Raw genomic sequence first — 12,662 nt, 5'->3', positions numbered from 1 at the left:
TGAAGCATGAAATCCAGCACTGGGCCCTTCTGAGTGGGGCCCTGTGAGACTGCACAGGTCTCATGCATTAACTAAGCTAACCGTAGAGCCAGAATCGAACGTCCCTTCTCCTCTAAATCTAACAGCCCTCATATCTCAGGATCTAGTTCAAAGTATTTTGATTCTGCGAAGCTGGATTGAACCAACTCCCAGAAGTCAGAAATTTTACCCACCAGCAGGTAGCATGCTGCAGATATCACACTAGTTGCTCAGAAGTGAACCCATCCAGTTCTCAAGGCCTTCTCCCTCTCTGGAAGTTAGAGTTACACTCTCTCCAGTCCATTTGGTGCTTATTTAGATACTAGTAGCCCTGCGCATGAATCCGTGTGCCAGTAGCTCACTGCTGCCCTCCAGTAGCTCTCCACACCCTCCTTCCCTCTTACCCCCTCTCATAGCTTGCTGCCCTGCCCCCTCCTGTAGCTCTCCCTCTGCTTGCTTGTAGCCAGTAGCTCACTGACACCCTCCTATAGCTCACTCCACCCCCCACCACACACACACACACACACCTTCCCTCAAAGCTTGCTGCTCTGCCTGTAGCTCTCCGCCACCCACTTGTAGCTTGCTGATCCGTGATCCATTCGTTACATGGTAGGTTTTTACACTTTACCGCGTAATGACCATTTGCATGTTACCTATTTATTATATAGGATTATGTCAGGGCCCATGTTGTTTATGTTGAACCAGACTCTTTTCTCTCTTACCTTGTTGTATTTTTTCCATGATATTTGCCTTATCCCAGTTGTGAGTTCCTTGACAAGAGTCCATGTCCTAGAATGTATTCTATTCTATCCCACATAAGCTAAGCACAGTATCTTTCCCATGTGAGTGGGAGCCAAAAAAATATTTTTGTATTCTCATTTAGAGAACCAATTAGGAACAGCAAGTCCAATAAATATACAGTACACTCAGATCTTAGGGTACTAAAGAACTGGGTGTTAACTATCACAATGTTAATTTTGCCTTACTGATTTTTAATGTATTACAATTAAAAGTTATTAAATTTAAATTTAAACTTAATCATGTAACAGCATTTCCTAAAGTGTGCTCCATGGGGTATTGATGTGTATTGTGTCGATTTATTTTTTTTTTAATATTTTATTGATTTTTCACAGAGAGGAAGAGAGAGGGATAGAGAGTTAGAAACATCGATGAGAGAGAATCATCGATCAACTGCCTCTTGCAAACCCCCCACTGGGGATGTGCCCACAACCAAGGTACATGTCCTTGACCGGAATCGAACCCGGGACTCTTCAGTCTGCAGGCCGACGCTCTATCCACTGAGCCAAGCCAGTCCCGGCTATTGTGTCGATTTCTATGGTCAAATAAGTTCGGGAATACTTCGGGAATCAGTCATATAGCTCACGCTACATGTAGGTCCTTGTATGTCCCATTTACTGCCACTGCCCTAGGTGAGTCTGCCTGAGATAGTGACCTCACCACACCTTTATTTGTTCCCATCCTCATCAATTAATTTCCATTTATTTGCACTCACCCAAAGCCCACTGGGTAGCCACTGATGCCAGGGCTCCTGCCATAGGAACCTCTCCTTAGGTAACTCCTACATTAGCGGTTCTCCTTGTGGAACAACTTTGTTCCTCTAGTAGGGGTGTCGAACTCAATCAGAGAAGGGGCCAAAATCTAAAATCCAGCCTAAATCGTAGCCGAATGGTTTACTGAACAATCATAAACTGACAATGTCATAAACTGACAGCGGAGTGCAGTGATGACAGCGCGGTGCGGGCCACATTGCAAGGCCTGGCGGGCTGGATTTGGCCCGTGGGCCTTGTGTTTGACACATGTGCTCTAGGGCATTGACAATGTCTGAAGATATTTTTCCTTATCACACCCCAGGTAGGACTGGAATCTGGTGGCTGGAGGCCAGAAATGCTGCTAAACATCCTACAATGCAAAGGACACCCCTACAGCAAAGACTCTTCGAGCCCAAAATATCAGTCATGTGTATTAGGTCATACCACTGACTTCTTGGAAACCTTCATTGGTTTTCACCTCATTCCTAAGGAAGTTCTGACCCTCAAGCATGGTATTCAGAGTACTTCACATGGGACACTAGCCTCCCTATGTGGGTCACCTCCCACTATTTCATTCTATGCACACCCTGCTCTAGTCAGGCTGGGTGACTCAGTCCTCCCCAAACACAACTTGTGTTTTACATCTTACCTTGGCATTCTACTTGCTCTATCCCACATGGCAGTGATTTCCCTCTTCGCTGGACCCCTTAACACTCTGTACCTCTTTCCTATTTGGCACATGATTAGCTCAGATGTTTGCAAATGTTCTAATAAATAGTAAATTCTTGAAAGAAAGAGCATGTCATTAGATAAAAAACAATAACACTAAGTACTTTGTATCCTGTGGAGCTTTTAATAAGTATGGCCAATGAATACTTGAATGAATTACATTCTTCAGTTTTGGGGAGAGACTTCTAGATTAGGCTTTATAATTGCTTTTAAATCTACCTATATATTTAACAAGAATTGAGTTCCTGCTGTTAGAAATGATGTGATTTTATAAGAGCTATCTTCTTTTAGAAAGGAAGTCTTTAGGCTTAACTTAAAACTGGCCACAACTGGACTATAATAGGTAATATATTATTACTACTCCTTTGCTAATTAACTAAAGGATTTTTATTTTAAATAGCTCCAATTAAATGATGTTTATACTTTTTGGTTAAGGGCATTATTGCTTGTGTTAGTTAAGTGATTTCTGATGCAAATAAAGGAAACTTACTTTTAAAAGAATAAGAAAATTGTCTCATAACTGGAATTTCAGAGGTAGAGAAGCATCAGGGTTGAGCATTCAGTAGCTGCAGCTTTGTTCTCCTTGGATCCTGTTGACCCTACCTTCTTCCATCTCAGCTCAATGGCTGAATAAACAAGTTTCATATCCATAGTCAACAAAATCCAGAGGGAGAGGGATAGTCATGACCAGATGCTCAGGGGAACAGTGAGGAAGAATTTTCCAGAAGCTACTAGTCTGGTACTTTTACCTCATTAGCCCCATTTCTGAACCAATCATTGGCAAGGGAAACAGAATAACTAACAGAATAATCATGTAAAGGAGCTAGCTTCCTGTATGGTATCTGGATGGTGGTAGGAAGGATGAATACCAAAACAAAATCAGAGTTTGTTAGGAAGAACAAGAAAAATGGGGGTTGAGGGAGAAACTCATATAATATCAGTTGCTGATTCTACTTCTGATGAACAGCCCCAATGGTTATTTTTTTTTAAATGTGAATTAATTTGGACTTGCCTTCCAAAATTTAGAGCAATTTTTTTTATCCTCACCTGAGGATAATTTTATTGATTTTTTAGAGAGGGGAAACATCAATCTGTTGCCTACCATATATACCCTAACTGGAGAATGAACACACAACCGAGGTATGTGCCCTGACCCGGAATCAAACCTGCAACCTTTTGATGTATGGGTCAAAGCTCCGACACACTGAGCCACCTGGCTAAGGCCAGGCCAAATTATTTTTATATCCAAAACTATTATAGTGAGTTTTAAATTATCTCTGAAAAATAGATTATATTAGATAGTTCTGCCTCAGTTATTTCAGTATATTCCTCAATGTTAATTAATGTAAAAAGTATTTTTTCACATTCACAGTACTTTAAATTTATTACAATATTGCATAAAAACTTTGCATAAAATTGGAAATTTTAAAGCTACTACACCATTAAATTCACAATTTAAATGACACTGTAATAAATAATACATTATCAGTGCACTAGCCCATATACTTTCACCTAGAACCTAGTGTTTCCCAAACTTTTGACATATGTGTACCCCTTCTAAAATTTTCGTAACACTGAGTACCCCTCGTACTCATGAGAACGTAGAATTAGGTGCAGCTAAGCACGGTGCAGTGCATATCCCCACCAAACTCCGGTGCAACGCGTACCCCCACCAAACTCTTCCCACCCCTGGGGTACGCGTACCACACTTTGAGAAACACTAAAAATGCTTAAGCTAAAACATGGCCATATCTTTATGTTTAAACCAAGATTATATAGTAATCTTTGCTTATGCAATCTGATCACCAATAAGTGTTCTATTTTTAGGCCTGACACATCAATGAAACTTAGATTGAACCTTTAGTAATGTTTATATCACAGAGTTACTATTATATTTGCTTATAGTAAATGAGATATTTAAAAAGTTAACAGTAGCAGATGTACACACATATCAAGACAAGTTAAATTGTATCCTTTAAATATGTGCATTTTATATACTCTAATTCTTACTCAAAGTGGAAAAGAGTTAAAAAAAATTAATAAACAGTAAATGCAGAGATTAGAAAGTGCATGGTAGAGAATCTTATCACAGAAGTTCACTAGCTCTGCTACAAAAGGTTCCCATTAGGTTCTTCTACCCACTGTTGCTGATTGAATATGCTGTAAAGTGTGTTTTAGTCCAGTGTTATAATCATCTTCTGGCATCACATTCATAATGGTCTCGAACGAACACTATAAACTGTTATCTTATTGGAAAATAAGTAGTAGTGGATAGTAGCTAAACTCTTTTTTGGTTTGAGAAACCTATTATTTGAAAGCCACAAGGACATTATAAAACATCAATTCCTAACAAGCTGAGTACCATGAACAAATAGCTTTGAAATGTTTCCAAAGCACATTAGTGATAGATTCCAACAGAATTGAATTTGATTTAGCAGATTCAGTCAATTGGACCTTCCACATCATTGCTTCTGAAACTTGAGTGTGTGTGTGTAAGATCACCATGGTTTCTTACTGAAACAAAAATTATAATGCTGTAAGTTAGGTCTGGAGCCCCAGACTTTGCATTTCTAACAAGTTTAGGGGATGCTGATGCTGTTACTAATCCTAGAGGCCTTCAAATAACAACATTCTAAGTCACCTAAAATTCACCAAAATGGAATTTAACTATATGGATTTCAAATTGTTGTCTTCTTTGATCATCATTTGGAAAAAGACACGTATCTAATAAGAATCTGTGACTCCTACAAAATCATTTCATGTTCTACAAATTGAAAAATACTCTCATTGAGCTTATACGATTTAAGAATCAGGCCACCTCTAGACAAGATAAAACTTCAATTATAATGTATTCTTAACTTGGTTTAAGGAAAGGAAAAACACAACCTACCTTAGGAAACTGTTTAAAAACAGATTCTACTACCTTTTTTTGTAATTAGAAAGTTTTCCATATGTCATGTTTCTAAAATTAAACCCATTTTAGTTATATCTGATAAAACTAGAAAGTTGGTGGATATGTTCTTCACACATTTGATGATATATTTAAAAATTAATAAATTACCTCTTTCTTTTATAAAGAGTTGGATAATCTCAAATTCTTTGACTTTCAAACTTTTCATTATTTTGATTTGTCATCTCTGTTTACTGTTCTAAATATCTCGGCACATTTTAAGCATGAGGAAGCCAGTCTTGTACATAAATACTCTCTTAACAGGCACACATCTACTTGTTAAGAACAAAACAATCATGGAATTTGGGTAAGCTTTCAATCATCAGTGAGAAAATTGTTTCAGCACAGTTTAGCAGTTCTGTATTTTTCCTTCCTTCTTGGGTTACTTGTTAGACTCTATATAAGTATATAAATCTAGATGGAAGAGGACACTGCTGATGAGACACATGATTTATTATAACCATGAAATTAAGTCCTGGGCCACATGCCCAGTATGTAAACTAAATCAAGGAGGGAGTAATTGGAATTAGGCAGTGAGCCTAGAGGAATTTTACTTTGTTCAGTCTCAAGTCCCTAGTTCCACTGGAATCATGTTTCATAGAGATCTGTATTTGGGAGCTGCAGGAAGAGAGAGACTGAACATCCTGTATAATAAAACATTAATATGCAAATATACCAAAAGGTGGACCGTCTTGTTGCTATGATGCCCACCAAGGGCAGACACCCCACCCAGGAGTGGCCCCCTGGTGGTCAATGCGCTCCCACAAAGGGAGTCAGCAAGAAGCAGGACTCAGAGCTGGGGAGCACAGCAGCCATGTCAGGAGCCTCTCCAGCCTCCACTGTAGGCAGGCTGTAAGGAGCAAGAGGTCCTGGACTTCAAGAAAGATCCCAGACTGAGAGAGGGTACAGGCCAGGCTGAGGGACCCTCCCCCACTCAATGCAGAAATGTTGTGCACCAGGCCTCTAGTGTCCTAATGTTAGAGAAGATTAGAAGTTTGTGTAGTAGATGGAACTAACCAATAAAAGATAGGCTCAAGGAGCCAAAACCAGTTTGGCTTAGTGGATAGAGTGTCTGTCTGCAGACTGAAGGGTCCCAGGTTTGATTCCTGTCAAGGGCATGTACATTGGTTGTGGGCACATCTCCGGCAGGGGGTGTGCAGGGGGCAGCTGGTTGATGTTTCTCTCTCATCCATGTTTCTAGCTTTCTTCCTCTCTGTAAAAAATTAATAAAGCATATTTTAAAAAAAGAAAAAAATGATAGGCTCAAGGAGAGGAAACCTATATCCAGCACATACTGGACATTTCAAAGGAGGATAATTTTCAGGCTAAACTGGGCTTGTTTTTCACAGTTAAGATTTTAAGAAAATATTTACAATGCTGAATTAGAATACAGAAGTAACAGGAAATAATTTGATATTTAGAATCTTTATTTCTAATGAGCACAACCGGCATGACAGAACATGGCTCTTCATGATTCTATATATGGTAAAACCCCCTTCTTGATTTTGTTTTCTAGATAATTGTACTGTTAACTCTCTGTGACTCTGAATTCTAAAAAGGGGGAAGTCAGTTAAGTGATACTTGTTTTCATTCTATCTTATTCTGGTATTTTAAAGGAAAACTGATTTAAATAACAAGTCCAGAACTTTTCCTTTCTTAGTGATAAATATTGTATAATGGACTATTTTTCTTTTGATCACTCACTGGGTACAGTAGTAACCTCACTACTAAAGAATTAGCATGGAGATGGTATATAGTGGGATTTTGAAAAACAAATTTCTATAATGAAATATGGAGGCTAATGGACAAATACTAAAGAGGAGACTTTGAGACATTGTTTCTAAAATGAGATATGAATATGTATAATTATTAGGGAATGGACCTTTGAATATTCTAGAATGTAAGCAAAATACTGGCACTAATGCTTAGATGTACAAGATAAGACCAGCTAGCGTATCTCTTTTGAATTCAAGTATATTATCACCATAGTAATTTATAAAGTTCCCTTGGCCACAGATTTTATTCTGGACTCTAGAATTTTTATAAGATTTAATTAAATATGCTTGTTAAGTGAGTTTTCTTATGAGAAATATCAATGTATGATGCATTCTGAGCCCAGGGTATCAGGAATGAATATTGTTCATAACTTCTTCCTTCTGACTGCCTCTAGCTTTACACCACATAGCATGTTCTCTGAAGATACCCTCAATGTGTGCTCATTCATTAATTCAGCAAACAATATTGCAGGCTTATCATGTACAGGGTCTTATGGGGGATACTAAGCTACACACGTAAAATTTGTCTAAGTTTTACCAATGCCTGGACTATTGGAAGGCCTCAATAGTTTGTTAGTCTGAACTTACTTTCTTACTTCAAAAATTTGTGTAATTTCAACTCTCTCTGCCTTTGTCTTTGCTATGAGAATAGCCTCCCAATTGATAATCACATGTCTACTCTCTCTTCAACTCACTCTCTGCACCACTGCCAGATTCTTCCTGAAGTATAACTCTGTAATCATGCCATCCACTGTTCAAAAGCCTTAATGTCCCCTTAAAAACTTCAGAATATTATTCTAACTCCTTACTCAGGATATGCAATGAACTTTTCCAACTTACTCATTCCCCTTAATACACCCTGCACTCCAGTGCCGATTGGTAGTATTAAATAGGTTAAGTTCAAGAGTACAGACTATGAAACCTGCCTGCCTAACTATGAATCACAGTTTCACCAACTTCTAACAATGTGACCTTGGGCAAGTTATTTAAACTCTCTGTGGCTTGGCTTTCTCATCTGTAAAATAGGAATAATAATGACCCCTACTATATAGAGTTGTTGTGATAATAAAATGTATTAACGTATGCAAAGCATTCAGAACAGAGATGGCACATATGAAGTACTTGGTGACATCTGCTATTATAATGTTTTCCTTTAACTTTGCTTATGTTATTTCCTCTTCTTGGGAAACCCATTCCACCTACCTACTCTCATTGTTTCATGTCCACCTCCAAATTCTATCTGTCCTTCAAACTGTCTGTCTGTTGATTGATCTGGCTACAGTTTGTATCTTAATCACTAAGCCAAATTGTCTCTCTCACAATAACATAAAAATTAATCTCATGACAAACATCACTTTGTTTTCAGATGAAATATATGCAGATATAAAGAGATTTGTGGTGTATGGAATAATTCCAATAACATTACTTATGATACTCAGGACAATGATGAATGGAAGATTGTGAAATGAATGAGTATAATTTCAATCTCCGAACACCAGTCTTAATAATAAAAAGAATCCAGTTGTCCTTGGGCTGTGGGATCATGGAGTTGGAGAGAAGGCCTTGCAGTGAAGGACCAACAGCATTTTTTATTTTGTGGTCAGGGAGACATTTAAGTGTGCTTTTCTTTGACCTTGAGAATTATGCCCCATTCCTCAGACACTCAGCATTCTGGTGAGCCGTTAATGGAGTGGAACATCTTTGATTCATTGAGAGGTGTTTTGTGAAGAAAATGTTCGGTCATGAGTTTCAGGTAATACTGCAGGCCATTTTAAAAACAGTCTTGCACCCGGAGAATGAAGCAGAAACTCCCTGCTAAGACTGTGCAGTCGGAGAGGCCTCCTTTGTGGGGTATCCCACATGGCCTCTTCTTACCCGGAAGCTGCCCGCGCACTGGCCTCTAGTGAAGAGCAAAGTCTTTGTCAGGAGGGGAAAGTTACAAAGGTTCTAAACAAGTTTTTGTTTTTCCCCTCAAGAATAAGATGTGTATTTGTTCTTGTTGTTGTATCCTTTTGTTATTACAGAAACAGAAATCAGCTCTAGCTGATAAGCACCGAGGGATGTATTAGAAACTATGATAGAATCAACAGTAGGTTAGAAGACCCATTTTGGGAATGCAAAAGCATCCAAAGAAATCTGAGATCCTCAGAAACAGGAAGTATGGATTTGCTCAGTAATAGACACTTTCACACGCATGTGCAGTGCAACGCATTTTGTCCAACTGCTCCTTTTATTCTTGCACTAGTGAGGCAAGTCTCACCTCTCAAAAGAGAGCAGCCCTTTTGACCAAGTTTAATTTACATGTCCATTCCCAATCTTTGTTGGCAAAGGAAGATGGAGGATCTAGCTCCTCGGCCACCCAAAGCAGAGGGCAGTCTCCTAGATGGATACACCCTTCTCTCCCCCAGGACTGTCACAGTGGGCGAGGGTAATTTCCCCAAGTTTGGTCTCAGTGGCGTGAGAAAGAGAGAATGGATGCAAAATGAGGAAGGACACACAATGACAAACGTCTACTCCAGATCCTGGGGGACAGGGGATCGAACAGTAGCCCCACCAATATATCGTAAATCCCTCAAAACCTTGCCTTAGACTCAAACCTAATGCTTTGTTGAGACTAATGATTAAAGAGAAGATGATGCTATTGAAAAAAAAAAGGTGTATCCAAGTCAATTTTTGTCTGCATAATCAGTAAATAGAAGAAATGCATTTTAACTAAAGAACAGAGTTCACCCCAGCCAGCATGGCTCCGTGGTTGAGCATCAACCTATTAACCAGGATGTCAGAGCACATGCTTGGGTTGTGAGCTCAGTCCCCAGTGTGGAGCATGCAATAGGCAGCCACGCAATGATTCTCAATTAACATTTATATTTCTCTCTCTCCCTCTCCCTTCCTCTCTGATATAAATAAAAAATATATTTTAAAAAAAGAATAGAATATAAAGAATTACTGGCAGTTTTAACTTCCACTTTTTTTTCCTCTTATAGTTTTTAAAAAATAGGATCTCCTTGAAGGACTAGCAGAAAAATATAAAAGTTTTCTTTCTTCATGGAAACATTTGTTTTCACCAGGTATTTAATACAACAGACAACCAACCACAGCTATGGGATTTCCAGAAAAAAACTGAACTGGATCCTGAAAAAAATGAAAGAAATTTGATAGACGGAGAGAGACAGAAAGACAGTGTCCTGAGCAAAAGCAAGGAGCCTTGCTTGGAAAATTTCCAGTCTTTTTCTACCTATCTATATATAAACTCTTAATTTGGGGTGGGGAGGTGGTCTAAATCCATCCATACTACTTTGAAAAATGTGTGTATTCCATCTCTTCCCATGTTGCCAGACAAAGTACCATCTAGGAATAGACTGTCAGAAGGAAACAAATAAAAATGATTGAAATGCAACTGTGAGAGTGGGTTAGGAGTAGGAGAATAGACAGAGGGATACTTATAGAGCTTACCTATAGCTAGTAGCACCTTTAGCAAATAAATTATTGGTTTTTTTTATTAGCCATCGTTCTTCCAGAAGGACTCTCTGCCATTTTACAGGGCCTTTGAAGATCCCAAACTCTTTTTAAAGAATGATTTTCTCTCAAACCCAACTGTGCTATTGCAAAAATTTATTCATCTGTTGGTATTTATGTTTCCTGTGGGATTGGTAAGATATTGGGTTTTAAGAGAAAGAGAAAAAAATATAATACTTATCGATTTCTTAGAGATTTAAATCATGTCATAAAACATTACTTCTATGTTACAAAATGGAATTATGAAAAATCATTAGGTATTTAATACAACAGACACCACAGCTATGGAATTTCCACCAGGTCCAGAACTGGATCCTGAGGAATGAATGGAACGTGATAGATGCAGAGAGACAGAAAGACAAATGCCCTGAGCAAAGTCGAGGACCTTTGCTCAGGAAATTTACAGTCTTTTCCTTCCATAAATATGAGAAACTGAGAAGTCTGCTTCAAATACTTTTACATAAGGTTTTGTCCAGGAGACAATATTAGACAACGGTTAAGGAAAGTGGCTCTAGAATTCAGACTGATTTGTTTAAATGTTAGTTCTACCATATCTTACCATCTTTAGTGAAAATTGCATGGAAAAGTTTGTAAAAAAAAAAAAAATACAATGAGGATAATATATATCAGTTCATAATAAAATAATGGATAAGAAAATATGCACTGCATAAGGTACTTCTCACATTTCATTACATTTACTGCATTCATTAGTATTGTCATCAGCAACATTGACACAATTTTGCTTAAGACTATTAGACTTTAGGGACTTGTTCAATTTAATTATGCCCTGTCTTTATGGTAACCAGTACATTTTCAACCTTTTTCAACTATAGGGCTTTTTTAAATTAATTTATTTATTTTTTCATGGTGTGAAAGGGAACAGCAATTATTGGCTGAAGCAGGTCAGATTTCTTAGCTGCAATTTCTAAGAATTGCACCAAAGCCTGATTCTGATGAGAGCTCAGAGTTGACCCATGTCTTTGGAATTCTAGAGCAGACAGCAGGATGAAAAATTCCTCGGCGATCCTTATAGTCTGCTGCAGCATGAGGAACTGAAGTGATAACAGTACCACAGGCCAGAGTGAAAGACAGCCATCTCTCAGCTTCTGGGGAAACAGCTGCTGCCTGATAAGCAACCCCAAAAAGGTTGGGAGAAAAATAAAATCAGATATGAAAGAAAAAGAAATTTTAACGGATGTTTTCACACATAAATATTAAACAAAATAGAAACATTTAAATATTTGGCTCATTTTTTTTTAAAATAGGAAAACTCAATAGTGAGATAGAATGTTAAGGAAATTAGTGACAGCTCAGTCTTAGGGGTATTAAACCAAAAATAAGACAGAATACTCAATCATTTTTTTTTTCTGTAGCTGCATGTGCACAAAGTAAATATCTTTTCTTACAGGAAAAATGAGTTGTCATTAAGTGTGATATTGGTCTTTCACTTCCGGGAAACTTCATGGTGTTTTTCTTGGGAAACTTTCCAACTTACAATTAATGAACACGATTCTGTTGCACGGTTTGTGATGATGGAGCCAGAGTTTTAGTCCAGCACGATATACCACATCCTATTGATGTCTCTTACTGTATCTCCCCCTACGCACTATGACACTCCTTCACCCCATCTTCTAAAACAAGCTTGAGCTAAAATAAGAGCAGCAACTAATCACAGCAGTTTGAGGAGATAGAATCAGGAATTCTTCCTGGTCCCGGCGGCACCCATCTGTTCAGACCATTCTGCCTTCTGACTATTCATGGTTTACTCTTAACACCCATGTTTCTGTAAGTAAAAGGATGAACCCTTCGAGTCTTTTCTTTCTCTAAACTCAGAGCATAACTTCAAAAAGGTGAGAACAATCTCTTCTGAGGAGCAATTGGAGATGCCTGCTCTCTCTCTCCCATCAGCTGCCAGGGCTCCCAGGCGCCCCCTCTGCCAGAAGCAAAATTCGACTTCCCTCAATTAGAAAATGTCTCAGGCCTGCAGACAAATGGAGCCAAAGCATATCAGAAGGGATTAGTACCTGGGGAACCCATTCATCACGCTTTCTTCTTCGCACGTTAAGCATTCCAGGCTATCAGAGACAACCGTTGGCACAAATGGTTGCCTCAACACCCACAGAC

The 12,662-nt window shown here is 38.5% G+C and overlaps 1 protein-coding gene across 2 annotated transcripts in view; it reads left to right on the top strand.

Moving 5' to 3' along the window:
- Positions 1 to 12,662, top strand: part of PRKG1 (protein kinase cGMP-dependent 1) — a 1,113,305-nt gene that overhangs the window by 656,114 nt on the left and 444,529 nt on the right. The window lies entirely within an intron of this gene.

Source organism: Pipistrellus hanaki (assembly GCF_964339955.1).
Source record: "Pipistrellus hanaki genome assembly, chromosome: 14".
Lineage (NCBI taxonomy): Eukaryota > Metazoa > Chordata > Mammalia > Chiroptera > Vespertilionidae > Pipistrellus > Pipistrellus hanaki.
The sequence above is the reverse complement of the archived record's forward strand: the minus strand, read 5'-3'. Positions and strand labels throughout refer to the sequence as shown.